Source organism: Bufo bufo, unplaced genomic scaffold (genome assembly GCF_905171765.1).
Source record: "Bufo bufo unplaced genomic scaffold, aBufBuf1.1, whole genome shotgun sequence".
In the NCBI taxonomy this organism is placed as follows: Eukaryota; Metazoa; Chordata; class Amphibia; order Anura; family Bufonidae; genus Bufo; species Bufo bufo.
The window spans coordinates 171,057-183,163 of NW_024400105.1; the positions used below are offsets into that span (position 1 = coordinate 171,057).

A 12,107-nucleotide genomic window follows, 5' to 3' on the forward strand; every position below is an offset into this window, starting at 1 on the left:
TTAGACTTAGTTTGATACATCTTTCTACTGACAAATCATCTCTTCTAAACAACAAAATATTCCTACACTTCCACAGGGCTAGCTTAACACAGGATATAATAAACCAAACCACTCTAAAATCTTCCTTTTTAACTCCTATGCCATAAAATACTATCTTATACTCTAAAAGACTTAAGGTGCTTACTGCTTTTATCAAATGACTTATTTTTCTCCACACTTTTTTTGCAAAGTCACAATTCCAGAAAACATGTATTGGTGTTTCACAATCATAGCACCTATCTCTAGGACATTTTTCACATCTTACTAACCCTCGTCTATGTTGAAACTCTCTTGTTAATAAACAATCTTTTATTATACACCATGTTAGATCACTTTGTTCATTTTGTACACCAGGAATGTTAATATTTTTCCAAATATCACTAACTGTTTTATATGAGAAAGAACTAACAGGACTCATTTCAACTCTTTCCTTTAAAACTGCCAAAATCTTCCTATGATTTGTTAAAATACTAACATCCAAACAGGAAATCTTAAACTCTCTCAAAGTTGACTCTAAAACCATATAATGTTCTGTTGGTAAAAATCTATAAGGCCTACTCAGTTCCAACTTTAACCATTTGTATTTTCTAATATAAAATCCCAAGTTATAAATAAGAAAAGACTTAACTTTTGATTCTGGACCCAAAACAGTACTAACACAATATGCAAGATATTTCATCAACACAAACTTTCTAATGTCAGGGAAATTTTTCCCACCCTTTTCCTTAGGTTTATACAATTCTTCTCTTTTAATCCGTTCCATTTTTGACCCCCAAACAAAATTGAAGCATTCCTTAATAATTTTCCTCATCATCCTAAACGGTGGGATAAAAATTGCTGCCATATATCCAATCATGGGGAGTAGCACTTGTCTAATAATTAAAATTTTTCCTTCTAACGTTAAAACCCTCAATTTCCAAAAACTAATCTTTTTTTTAACTCTTTCGAGCAAGGATTCCCAATTCTTCACATTCCCACAATTTTCTGAAAAAAATACACCTAAAATTTTCAACTCCGATACCTTCTTTAAATCACAATTCACCTCCACATTAAAACCCCTAGTAGCTAAAAGACCTGATTTATCCAAATTAATTTTAAAACCGGAAGCTTCACAAAACCACTCAATAATTCTAAGTACTCTATTTAAGCTTCTCTGGTCCCTAATAACCACAGTAATATCATCCATATACGCAACAACCTTAACTTGTTCCTTACTACTTCCAGGAATAAAAAAACCATTTACCACTTTATCTTTTCGGATAACATTCAAAAGGGGTTCAATAGCGCAAATAAATAAAATTGGAGATAAGGGGCATCCCTGTTTTACACCACTTTTAAGAGCAATTTTTCCAGATAAAAAACCATTAATAGACACTTTGCTAAAACAATTCCCATATAATAATTTAATATATCTAATCAACTTCTCCGGACAACCCATTTTCTTTAAAACTTCTAATAAAAACTCATGTGCAACCCGATCATATGCCTTCTCGAAATCTAAGGACATAAGAGCCAAACTTTGATTTCTATCATTCATATCCCAAATAATATCTCTTAATAAAATCAACGAATCACTAATTTTTCTCAAAGGCACCGCACAAGATTGATCTACATCTATAACAGTTTTTATTACACCCTTTAACCTATTTGCTAAAACTTTTGCATAAACCTTATAATCGGTGTTTAACAACGTTATGGGTCTCCAATTTTTTAAAAGATGTTTTTCTCCTTTTTTATGTAATAAAACAATCAAACCCTCCTCCCAGGACCTCGGGACCTTCAAACGGTTTTCTATATACTTAAAAATACCCAAAAATTCCTCTGAGATTACCTCCCAAAAAATTTTGTAAAATTCTATTGGTAATCCATCTAGGCCCGGTGTTTTCAAGTTTTGAAAGCTCTTAATCGCATTTTCAATCTCATCTTTTGTAAAATCTTTTTCCAAACTCTCTTTATCTATTCTATTAAAATTTTTATCCAACTCTTCTAAAAAATAATTTTTCAAGGACTCATCAATTTTTTTGACAGAGAATAAATTTTCATAAAAATCCTTTGCCTTCTCTAACTTTCCTTCTAAACTTATTTCTCCTTCTAAAGCTTCAATAAAATGTTTTTTATTCGTTATTTTTTTAAAAAAATACTTAGAACACTTTTCATCTTGCTCTAGGACTTTCACCCTTGCATTAAATATAATTTCATTCCCTTTATCATTAAGAATCTTTTTAACTTGTTTTTTCAACTCTTCTATTTCATCCTCAACCTCTATACCATTTTTCCTTAGCAAAAACATACATTGAAGTTTCGCATTTAGATTAGAATATAATCGCTTTTTAACCATCGCCTTTCTTTTTCCAACCTTTACAAAGAAACTTTTTATTTGCTCTTTTGCGAAGTCCCACCATTCTGATATATCATTAAAACAACTCTTGCTTACTTTTAATTTATTATAAAAAGACTTAAACTGCTCTCTTATCATTTCATCTTCCAAAAGCGATACATTCAAACTCCAGTGTGTTGCTCTTTTATTCTCTATACCACCTAAAACCAAGTTACTTATTATTAATTTATGATCTGAAAAACAATTTACTTCTGTTTTAAAACTCGGATCCCTAAAATGCTCAGATATAAAAAAATAATCTATCCTGGATTTACACCTCCTATTACTCCAAGTTATTTCATCTTCACTCTTTTTTCCACATACCTCCCATACGTCTTTTAGATTCTTTGAATTTATGAAGCCTTTCCAATTAGAAGCCGAACTATCCTTTTTATTTCCTACCGAGCAATTGAAATCACCCCCTATAATAATCGGTTGACTTCCGGTTATAAACAGTTGTACAATATCGAATAGCTCATTTCTTTTCTGTTTTTCTGTATGCGCATACACACAAAAACACTTTAATTTTTTATCTCCTTTCTCCACTTCTACCATCAAAATTCTACCTGGATAGATTTCTTCCGAATTTATAATATCCCATTCGCCACTACACAAAAACCCAACTCCATCACTTTTTAACTCATTTCCACCTGAAAAAACTGCTTTCCCTTTCCAAAATTTCTTAAAATAATCATAATTCATTCTTTTTTCTATATTACATTCCTGTAAAAAAATGAAATCAAAACATTCGTTATTTAAATAATCATAAAACGCTACTCTTTTCCTTGGGTTCTTAAACCCCTGAATATTCAGGGACATACACTTTATCATCTTTTTACATTCAACATAGGGCTAACTCCCCCGCCCTCGTCGGTAACAGATTCAAACTCCTCAATTTTCAAATTTTCAGAATCACATGAACTAACAGGCGATAACACATCAAACGCTTCCCTCTCCACTGCTCTTTTTTTCTCATCACCTCTATTTTTTTCCCCCTCATCTACACCTTCATCTTCTCGCACACCTCTTTTTAAGCTCTTTACTTGTATCTCCATATGTTCTTGGCCACAAGGCACTCCACTTTGACCTGCTATACTTTGCAGGGACTCCATGACACATTTTACTTCAGCCTCTACTGTCATTGAAACAAGATCTTCCGTTCCTTGACCATCCACCACTCCTTGAGGCACATCCACTCCTCTCTCTTCTGTATCTCTTCTTTCCCCTTGGGGTTGTTCATTTATTAGACCCCCACTTTGTTGTAGATCTCTAATCTGCCGCAACACCTCAACATGTTGCTGACCATCAGTTTGTTGATGTTCTTCCCTCTGATGTTGATCTTCATTCTGTTGACTTCCATCACTCTGCTGTTGTTCTCCATTCTGTTGTTGATCTTCACTTTTTTTTGGACACTCGGTTTCCTGATGGTTAGTTCCTGGACATTCGGAACACCTTTTACAGGCAACCTCCTCGTGCCCATATCTTCTGCACGCCCTACAATATTTGGGCATCCCAGTGAAGAAAAGATAGCCTCTACACCGATTTATGAAAACAATCGGAGGAGGCCTACAGACTCCACCGAATTCACTTGGATCTTTTTTAAAGATTACATTATAGATCCTTTTTCCATTCCACACTCCAAAATCTGTGTACCCCAATTTTTTTAGGGTCACTTTTTCGCAGAACCTGTATAAAAAAGATTCCACTTCTTGGTCCGTAATAAACGGACTATACATTTGAATAGTCAAAATCCTAGATTGGAATTGAAACAGTGGGGAGATTTTTATCCCCTTAAAAGCTTGATTCCCTTTATTTGCAACATAAAGGGCAAAAGCTTTTTCACAAAGAAAACCTGAGTCCAAGGTCACATCATAGATGCCTCTTGTAAAAAAACTTTGAACACAAAAAAAATCTTCCTTTTTGATATCCAAGATGGGACATAAAATTTCCCGATAAATAAAAGATAAATCCTTTACCTGTCGCACAGCCGGATCAACAAAAAAACGAAGAGTATCCTTCAAAGCGAAGTCCTCTGAAAAAAAATCCGGACGATCATCATTTTGCCTTTGGTTCCTCCTTACAAATGCCATCTTCAAAATCTTTCTCCTTTTTTCCAAAAAAGTAAACCCTCAGCGAGGATTTCGATCACTCCCAGTCCGCCAAAAAGTCCCGAATCCACGTCCTGAAACAGCAGCACTCTTCCAATAGCGAATCCCGAACCTCCAGCTGAAGGAATCACAGTATCCGTCCACTCCCAATAGCAGCAAGTCAATACAGACAAGGCCAAGAGCACGACTTCCTCTGCAATACCTGCCTCCTGACTCTCAACCACACTTGATCGAAAGCCAAAAGGCCGAGAAGCGATAACCTGAAAAGGGTTCGCATTACAGGCCGATGGTCCCCAATGCAGAGCACTAATGAAGGCAATAGACTACTGTCCCCAGCCCAATACACAGTCCGGGAGGCTTCTTTCTCTCACAAACCGGGGAAAACGTTCACGCGCGTCCTACGCACAGAAGTCACACCAGCATGCTTCTTTTCGTGTTTGCTATCTGCATAGCTCCGCCCACACGCGACTTTTGGACACGCCTTTTCTTCGCACGAAATTCCTGGTGCGGTGCCAAAGCACGCCAAGCAGAAAGCATGATAGGAATAGTAGTGAGTGAAAGGAAAAAAAAAAAAAAAAAAAAAAAGGATAACCATTGTTGATTGTGATGTCACGGCACCATTGTTGAGTGTTCCATCAGGGCCCTTGTGATGTCATCCAATAGCTGACCTTACTTGACCTCTTTGACCTCTTGACCTGACAAGGCTCTTGTGACACGCGCAGTGTTCCGTCCATTGAACAGACAAGGTAGGTCCAGCTGCATAGGAAGTGCTGGGCTACTTTTTAGCCACTAAGTAATCCAGTTCAAAAGATCCACAAGAGGGAGACACAGGCAAACTTTACTCATTTATTGAAGCACTGCAAAAGCTAAATGGTTACATCCAGCCAACTTGATACAAAAAAGGGTCAATTGCCTGCCAGAGACGACTCAGCAACCCTCCGAGGTGTGCACAACAGGCCCAAATCAAACGTGGAGGAGGGGAGGTCCAAACAATTCATTCAGGTGATAAGCCAATTAACCAATCATCAGTCTTAATTGGATCCAGGGTGTGTGTGACGACACTGGGGCTGAATGGGTTGCTTGGTGCTGGAAACAACCGACAGCTGATGCAATTAGGAGATTGACAGACTAGATGCAGGTATTATATGCAAAAAGCAACACTGCACTGACTGGGCAGACAGAGGAGAAGCTGAAGGAGGCACGACACACACAACTTTCCACTTGCTTGGCTGGAAGGATGATGCTTGCAATCCATTTCAATTTCATTCTGTTTTTTCATACTGGATTAGAAGGGGTGCACCGGTCCTGGAGGTACTGCAATACCAGGTCAATGCGTGGAGTGGACAGAGCAAGCTCTTTTTCCATCTCCCTGTTCGAAAAATCCATTTAATATATGGTCCCCAGATAGGGGACGTATCAGATATTAAACTGATAAGAACAGATACTACACTTGATCTTAGCCAAAAGGCCGAGAAGCGATAACCTGAAAAGGGTTCGCAGTACAGGCCGATGGTCCCCAATGCAGAGCACTAATGAAGGCAATAGACTACTGTCCCCAGCCCAATACACAGTCCGGGAGGCTTCTTTCTCTCACAAACCGGGGAAAACGTTCACGCGCGTCCTACGCACAGAAGTCACACCAGCATGCTTCTTTTCGTGTTTGCTATCTGCATAGCTCCGCCCACACGCGACTTTTGGACACGCCTTTTCTTCGCACGAAATTCCTGGTGCGGTGCCAAAGCACGCCAAGCAGAAAGCATGATAGGAATAGTAGTGAGTGAAAGGAAAAAAAAAAAAAAAAAAAAAAGGATAACCATTGTTGATTGTGATGTCACGGCACCATTGTTGAGTGTTCCATCAGGGCCCTTGTGATGTCATCCAATAGCTGACCTTACTTGACCTCTTTGACCTCTTGACCTGACAAGGCTCTTGTGACACGCGCAGTGTTCCGTCCATTGAACAGACAAGGTAGGTCCAGCTGCATAGGAAGTGCTGGGCTACTTTTTAGCCACTAAGTAATCCAGTTCAAAAGATCCACAAGAGGGAGACACAGGCAAACTTTACTCATTTATTGAAGCACTGCAAAAGCTAAATGGTTACATCCAGCCAACTTGATACAAAAAAGGGTCAATTGCCTGCCAGAGACGACTCAGCAACCCTCCGAGGTGTGCACAACAGGCCCAAATCAAACGTGGAGGAGGGGAGGTCCAAACAATTCATTCAGGTGATAAGCCAATTAACCAATCATCAGTCTTAATTGGATCCAGGGTGTGTGTGACGACACTGGGGCTGAATGGGTTGCTTGGTGCTGGAAACAACCGACAGCTGATGCAATTAGGAGATTGACAGACTAGATGCAGGTATTATATGCAAAAAGCAACACTGCACTGACTGGGCAGACAGAGGAGAAGCTGAAGGAGGCACGACACACACAACTTTCCACTTGCTTGGCTGGAAGGATGATGCTTGCAATCCATTTCAATTTCATTCTGTTTTTTCATACTGGATTAGAAGGGGTGCACCGGTCCTGGAGGTACTGCAATACCAGGTCAATGCGTGGAGTGGACAGAGCAAGCTCTTTTTCCATCTCCCTGTTCGAAAAATCCATTTAATATATGGTCCCCAGATAGGGGACGTATCAGATATTAAACTGATAAGAACAGATACTACACTTGATCTTAGCCAAAAGGCCGAGAAGCGATAACCTGAAAAGGGTTCGCAGTACAGGCCGATGGTCCCCAATGCAGAGCACTAATGAAGGCAATAGACTACTGTCCCCAGCCCAATACACAGTCCGGGAGGCTTCTTTCTCTCACAAACCGGGGAAAACGTTCACGCGCGTCCTACGCACAGAAGTCACACCAGCATGCTTCTTTTCGTGTTTGCTATCTGCATAGCTCCGCCCACACGCGACTTTTGGACACGCCTTTTCTTCGCACGAAATTCCTGGTGCGGTGCCAAAGCACGCCAAGCAGAAAGCATGATAGGAATAGTAGTGAGTGAAAGGAAAAAAAAAAAAAAAAAAAAAAAGGATAACCATTGTTGATTGTGATGTCACGGCACCATTGTTGAGTGTTCCATCAGGGCCCTTGTGATGTCATCCAATAGCTGACCTTACTTGACCTCTTTGACCTCTTGACCTGACAAGGCTCTTGTGACACGCGCAGTGTTCCGTCCATTGAACAGACAAGGTAGGTCCAGCTGCATAGGAAGTGCTGGGCTACTTTTTAGCCACTAAGTAATCCAGTTCAAAAGATCCACAAGAGGGAGACACAGGCAAACTTTACTCATTTATTGAAGCACTGCAAAAGCTAAATGGTTACATCCAGCCAACTTGATACAAAAAAGGGTCAATTGCCTGCCAGAGACGACTCAGCAACCCTCCGAGGTGTGCACAACAGGCCCAAATCAAACGTGGAGGAGGGGAGGTCCAAACAATTCATTCAGGTGATAAGCCAATTAACCAATCATCAGTCTTAATTGGATCCAGGGTGTGTGTGACGACACTGGGGCTGAATGGGTTGCTTGGTGCTGGAAACAACCGACAGCTGATGCAATTAGGAGATTGACAGACTAGATGCAGGTATTATATGCAAAAAGCAACACTGCACTGACTGGGCAGACAGAGGAGAAGCTGAAGGAGGCACGACACACACAACTTTCCACTTGCTTGGCTGGAAGGATGATGCTTGCAATCCATTTCAATTTCATTCTGTTTTTTCATACTGGATTAGAAGGGGTGCACCGGTCCTGGAGGTACTGCAATACCAGGTCAATGCGTGGAGTGGACAGAGCAAGCTCTTTTTCCATCTCCCTGTTCGAAAAATCCATTTAATATATGGTCCCCAGATAGGGGACGTATCAGATATTAAACTGATAAGAACAGATACTACACTTGATCTTAGCCAAAAGGCCGAGAAGCGATAACCTGAAAAGGGTTCGCAGTACAGGCCGATGGTCCCCAATGCAGAGCACTAATGAAGGCAATAGACTACTGTCCCCAGCCCAATACACAGTCCGGGAGGCTTCTTTCTCTCACAAACCGGGGAAAACGTTCACGCGCGTCCTACGCACAGAAGTCACACCAGCATGCTTCTTTTCGTGTTTGCTATCTGCATAGCTCCGCCCACACGCGACTTTTGGACACGCCTTTTCTTCGCACGAAATTCCTGGTGCGGTGCCAAAGCACGCCAAGCAGAAAGCATGATAGGAATAGTAGTGAGTGAAAGGAAAAAAAAAAAAAAAAAAAAAAGGATAACCATTGTTGATTGTGATGTCACGGCACCATTGTTGAGTGTTCCATCAGGGCCCTTGTGATGTCATCCAATAGCTGACCTTACTTGACCTCTTTGACCTCTTGACCTGACAAGGCTCTTGTGACACGCGCAGTGTTCCGTCCATTGAACAGACAAGGTAGGTCCAGCTGCATAGGAAGTGCTGGGCTACTTTTTAGCCACTAAGTAATCCAGTTCAAAAGATCCACAAGAGGGAGACACAGGCAAACTTTACTCATTTATTGAAGCACTGCAAAAGCTAAATGGTTACATCCAGCCAACTTGATACAAAAAAGGGTCAATTGCCTGCCAGAGACGACTCAGCAACCCTCCGAGGTGTGCACAACAGGCCCAAATCAAACGTGGAGGAGGGGAGGTCCAAACAATTCATTCAGGTGATAAGCCAATTAACCAATCATCAGTCTTAATTGGATCCAGGGTGTGTGTGACGACACTGGGGCTGAATGGGTTGCTTGGTGCTGGAAACAACCGACAGCTGATGCAATTAGGAGATTGACAGACTAGATGCAGGTATTATATGCAAAAAGCAACACTGCACTGACTGGGCAGACAGAGGAGAAGCTGAAGGAGGCACGACACACACAACTTTCCACTTGCTTGGCTGGAAGGATGATGCTTGCAATCCATTTCAATTTCATTCTGTTTTTTCATACTGGATTAGAAGGGGTGCACCGGTCCTGGAGGTACTGCAATACCAGGTCAATGCGTGGAGTGGACAGAGCAAGCTCTTTTTCCATCTCCCTGTTCGAAAAATCCATTTAATATATGGTCCCCAGATAGGGGACGTATCAGATATTAAACTGATAAGAACAGATACTACACTTGATCTTAGCCAAAAGGCCGAGAAGCGATAACCTGAAAAGGGTTCGCAGTACAGGCCGATGGTCCCCAATGCAGAGCACTAATGAAGGCAATAGACTACTGTCCCCAGCCCAATACACAGTCCGGGAGGCTTCTTTCTCTCACAAACCGGGGAAAACGTTCACGCGCGTCCTACGCACAGAAGTCACACCAGCATGCTTCTTTTCGTGTTTGCTATCTGCATAGCTCCGCCCACACGCGACTTTTGGACACGCCTTTTCTTCGCACGAAATTCCTGGTGCGGTGCCAAAGCACGCCAAGCAGAAAGCATGATAGGAATAGTAGTGAGTGAAAGGAAAAAAAAAAAAAAAAAAAAAGGATAACCATTGTTGATTGTGATGTCACGGCACCATTGTTGAGTGTTCCATCAGGGCCCTTGTGATGTCATCCAATAGCTGACCTTACTTGACCTCTTTGACCTCTTGACCTGACAAGGCTCTTGTGACACGCGCAGTGTTCCGTCCATTGAACAGACAAGGTAGGTCCAGCTGCATAGGAAGTGCTGGGCTACTTTTTAGCCACTAAGTAATCCAGTTCAAAAGATCCACAAGAGGGAGACACAGGCAAACTTTACTCATTTATTGAAGCACTGCAAAAGCTAAATGGTTACATCCAGCCAACTTGATACAAAAAAGGGTCAATTGCCTGCCAGAGACGACTCAGCAACCCTCCGAGGTGTGCACAACAGGCCCAAATCAAACGTGGAGGAGGGGAGGTCCAAACAATTCATTCAGGTGATAAGCCAATTAACCAATCATCAGTCTTAATTGGATCCAGGGTGTGTGTGACGACACTGGGGCTGAATGGGTTGCTTGGTGCTGGAAACAACCGACAGCTGATGCAATTAGGAGATTGACAGACTAGATGCAGGTATTATATGCAAAAAGCAACACTGCACTGACTGGGCAGACAGAGGAGAAGCTGAAGGAGGCACGACACACACAACTTTCCACTTGCTTGGCTGGAAGGATGATGCTTGCAATCCATTTCAATTTCATTCTGTTTTTTCATACTGGATTAGAAGGGGTGCACCGGTCCTGGAGGTACTGCAATACCAGGTCAATGCGTGGAGTGGACAGAGCAAGCTCTTTTTCCATCTCCCTGTTCGAAAAATCCATTTAATATATGGTCCCCAGATAGGGGACGTATCAGATATTAAACTGATAAGAACAGATTTTTTTTTTTTTTAGTTGATGCGTCAGAGGACGCGTCATATTTGTATCAATTACCCATATGTCCTACGCCTCATCATCCGAATCAACATTTTTTATACTTTTTATTCATTATTTTTTCTTATTATTTTCTTTAAAAAAATTTTTAACAAAACAAAACATAAAAACAGACATGACATAAATAACTAATCTTAATCGGGTCTTAGACCACAGGACCAAGCACAATACATCAACCTCCTCATTACATTCCTATGAATTATTAACTCTGGTAACAAAGGATCTGGTATCCCAGATTGAAGAGCCGGATGAACTTTAAACCGCTCAAAAAACTCTTGCCTCCGATCTACCAACATCTGTCTAACTTTATTATACAGACAATTAAGATTAACTCCCGTTCTTACTAATTTTTCTATTTCTTTATCTATTTTCTCAAAAGGTGACTCTTCTTCCTTCTTTTCTTCTCTTCTTGCTTCTTTTCCACCTTTTAAATCTCCCTTCTTTTCATCTTTCTTATTTTCTCTTACAACCCTCCTAATTCCAATTTCTTCTTTTTGGTTCTCTTTTTTTTTTTGACTATCTTCATCTTTCCTCTTCCTTTTTATTTCTTCTCCTTTCCTTTTAGGACATGACAAGTAGACATGATTGTCTTCCCCACATAGATTACATTTTTTCTTCTTTTTACATCCTGATGCTAAATGACCTCCTCCTTCACAATTTGCACACCACTGCTCTTCACAAGCATCTTTCTCATGACCATATGTCTTACAGTTTTTACAGAAACCCGGCATTCCATTGAAGAATAGATCGCCATTGACTGCTCCGATTTTAAACCTAGCTGGTGGAAATATCATCTCTCCCCCAGCATCCTCCTTAAATTTCACAAAGAATTTCCACTTAGTGGACCATATACCGTACTTATTAAAAATCTTTCCATTGCAGGAAACCTTCTCACAGAACCGTAACAAAAACACCATAATGTCCTCTTCCGGGACGTAAGGACTATACATCCTCACGGTGACCACTCGCTCCCTCCTTGGAAAATGCGGCATCACTTTCACACCATTCATAACAGGGCTCAGCCTGAAATGTTCCACTTGCTTCAATACAGCAGCACATACGTCTTCAGTAACGAATACCACATCATATAATCCTCGCTTTGGGAATTCAAGCATTGAAAGGATGAACTCCTTGCGTACCTCTATGAGTCCTATCAGCACTTCTTCAACCAAAAAGGCAAGTCCCTTCTCCTTCTTCC

General features: G+C 40.9%; 4 non-coding genes and 1 pseudogene across 4 annotated transcripts; all 5 read right to left on the bottom strand.

Moving 5' to 3' along the window:
- Nucleotides 1-5,813: 5,813 nt before the first annotated feature.
- Nucleotides 5,814-6,004, bottom strand: LOC120983601. The gene has a single exon (XR_005775143.1). It is a non-coding gene; the product is annotated as a U2 spliceosomal RNA (small nuclear RNA).
- A 1,031-nt stretch (nt 6,005-7,035) lies between these two features.
- LOC120983602 lies at nt 7,036-7,226 on the bottom strand. The gene has a single exon (XR_005775144.1). It is a non-coding gene; the product is annotated as a U2 spliceosomal RNA (small nuclear RNA).
- Nucleotides 7,227-8,258: 1,032 nt separating this feature from the next.
- LOC120983603 lies at nt 8,259-8,449 on the bottom strand. Its single transcript, XR_005775145.1, has one exon. It is a non-coding gene; the product is annotated as a U2 spliceosomal RNA (small nuclear RNA).
- Nucleotides 8,450-9,480: 1,031 nt separating this feature from the next.
- LOC120983604 lies at nt 9,481-9,671 on the bottom strand. Its single transcript, XR_005775146.1, has one exon. It is a non-coding gene; the product is annotated as a U2 spliceosomal RNA (small nuclear RNA).
- A 1,030-nt stretch (nt 9,672-10,701) lies between these two features.
- Nucleotides 10,702-10,875, bottom strand: LOC120983561 (annotated as a pseudogene).
- Between the last annotated feature and the right edge of the window lie 1,232 nt (nt 10,876-12,107).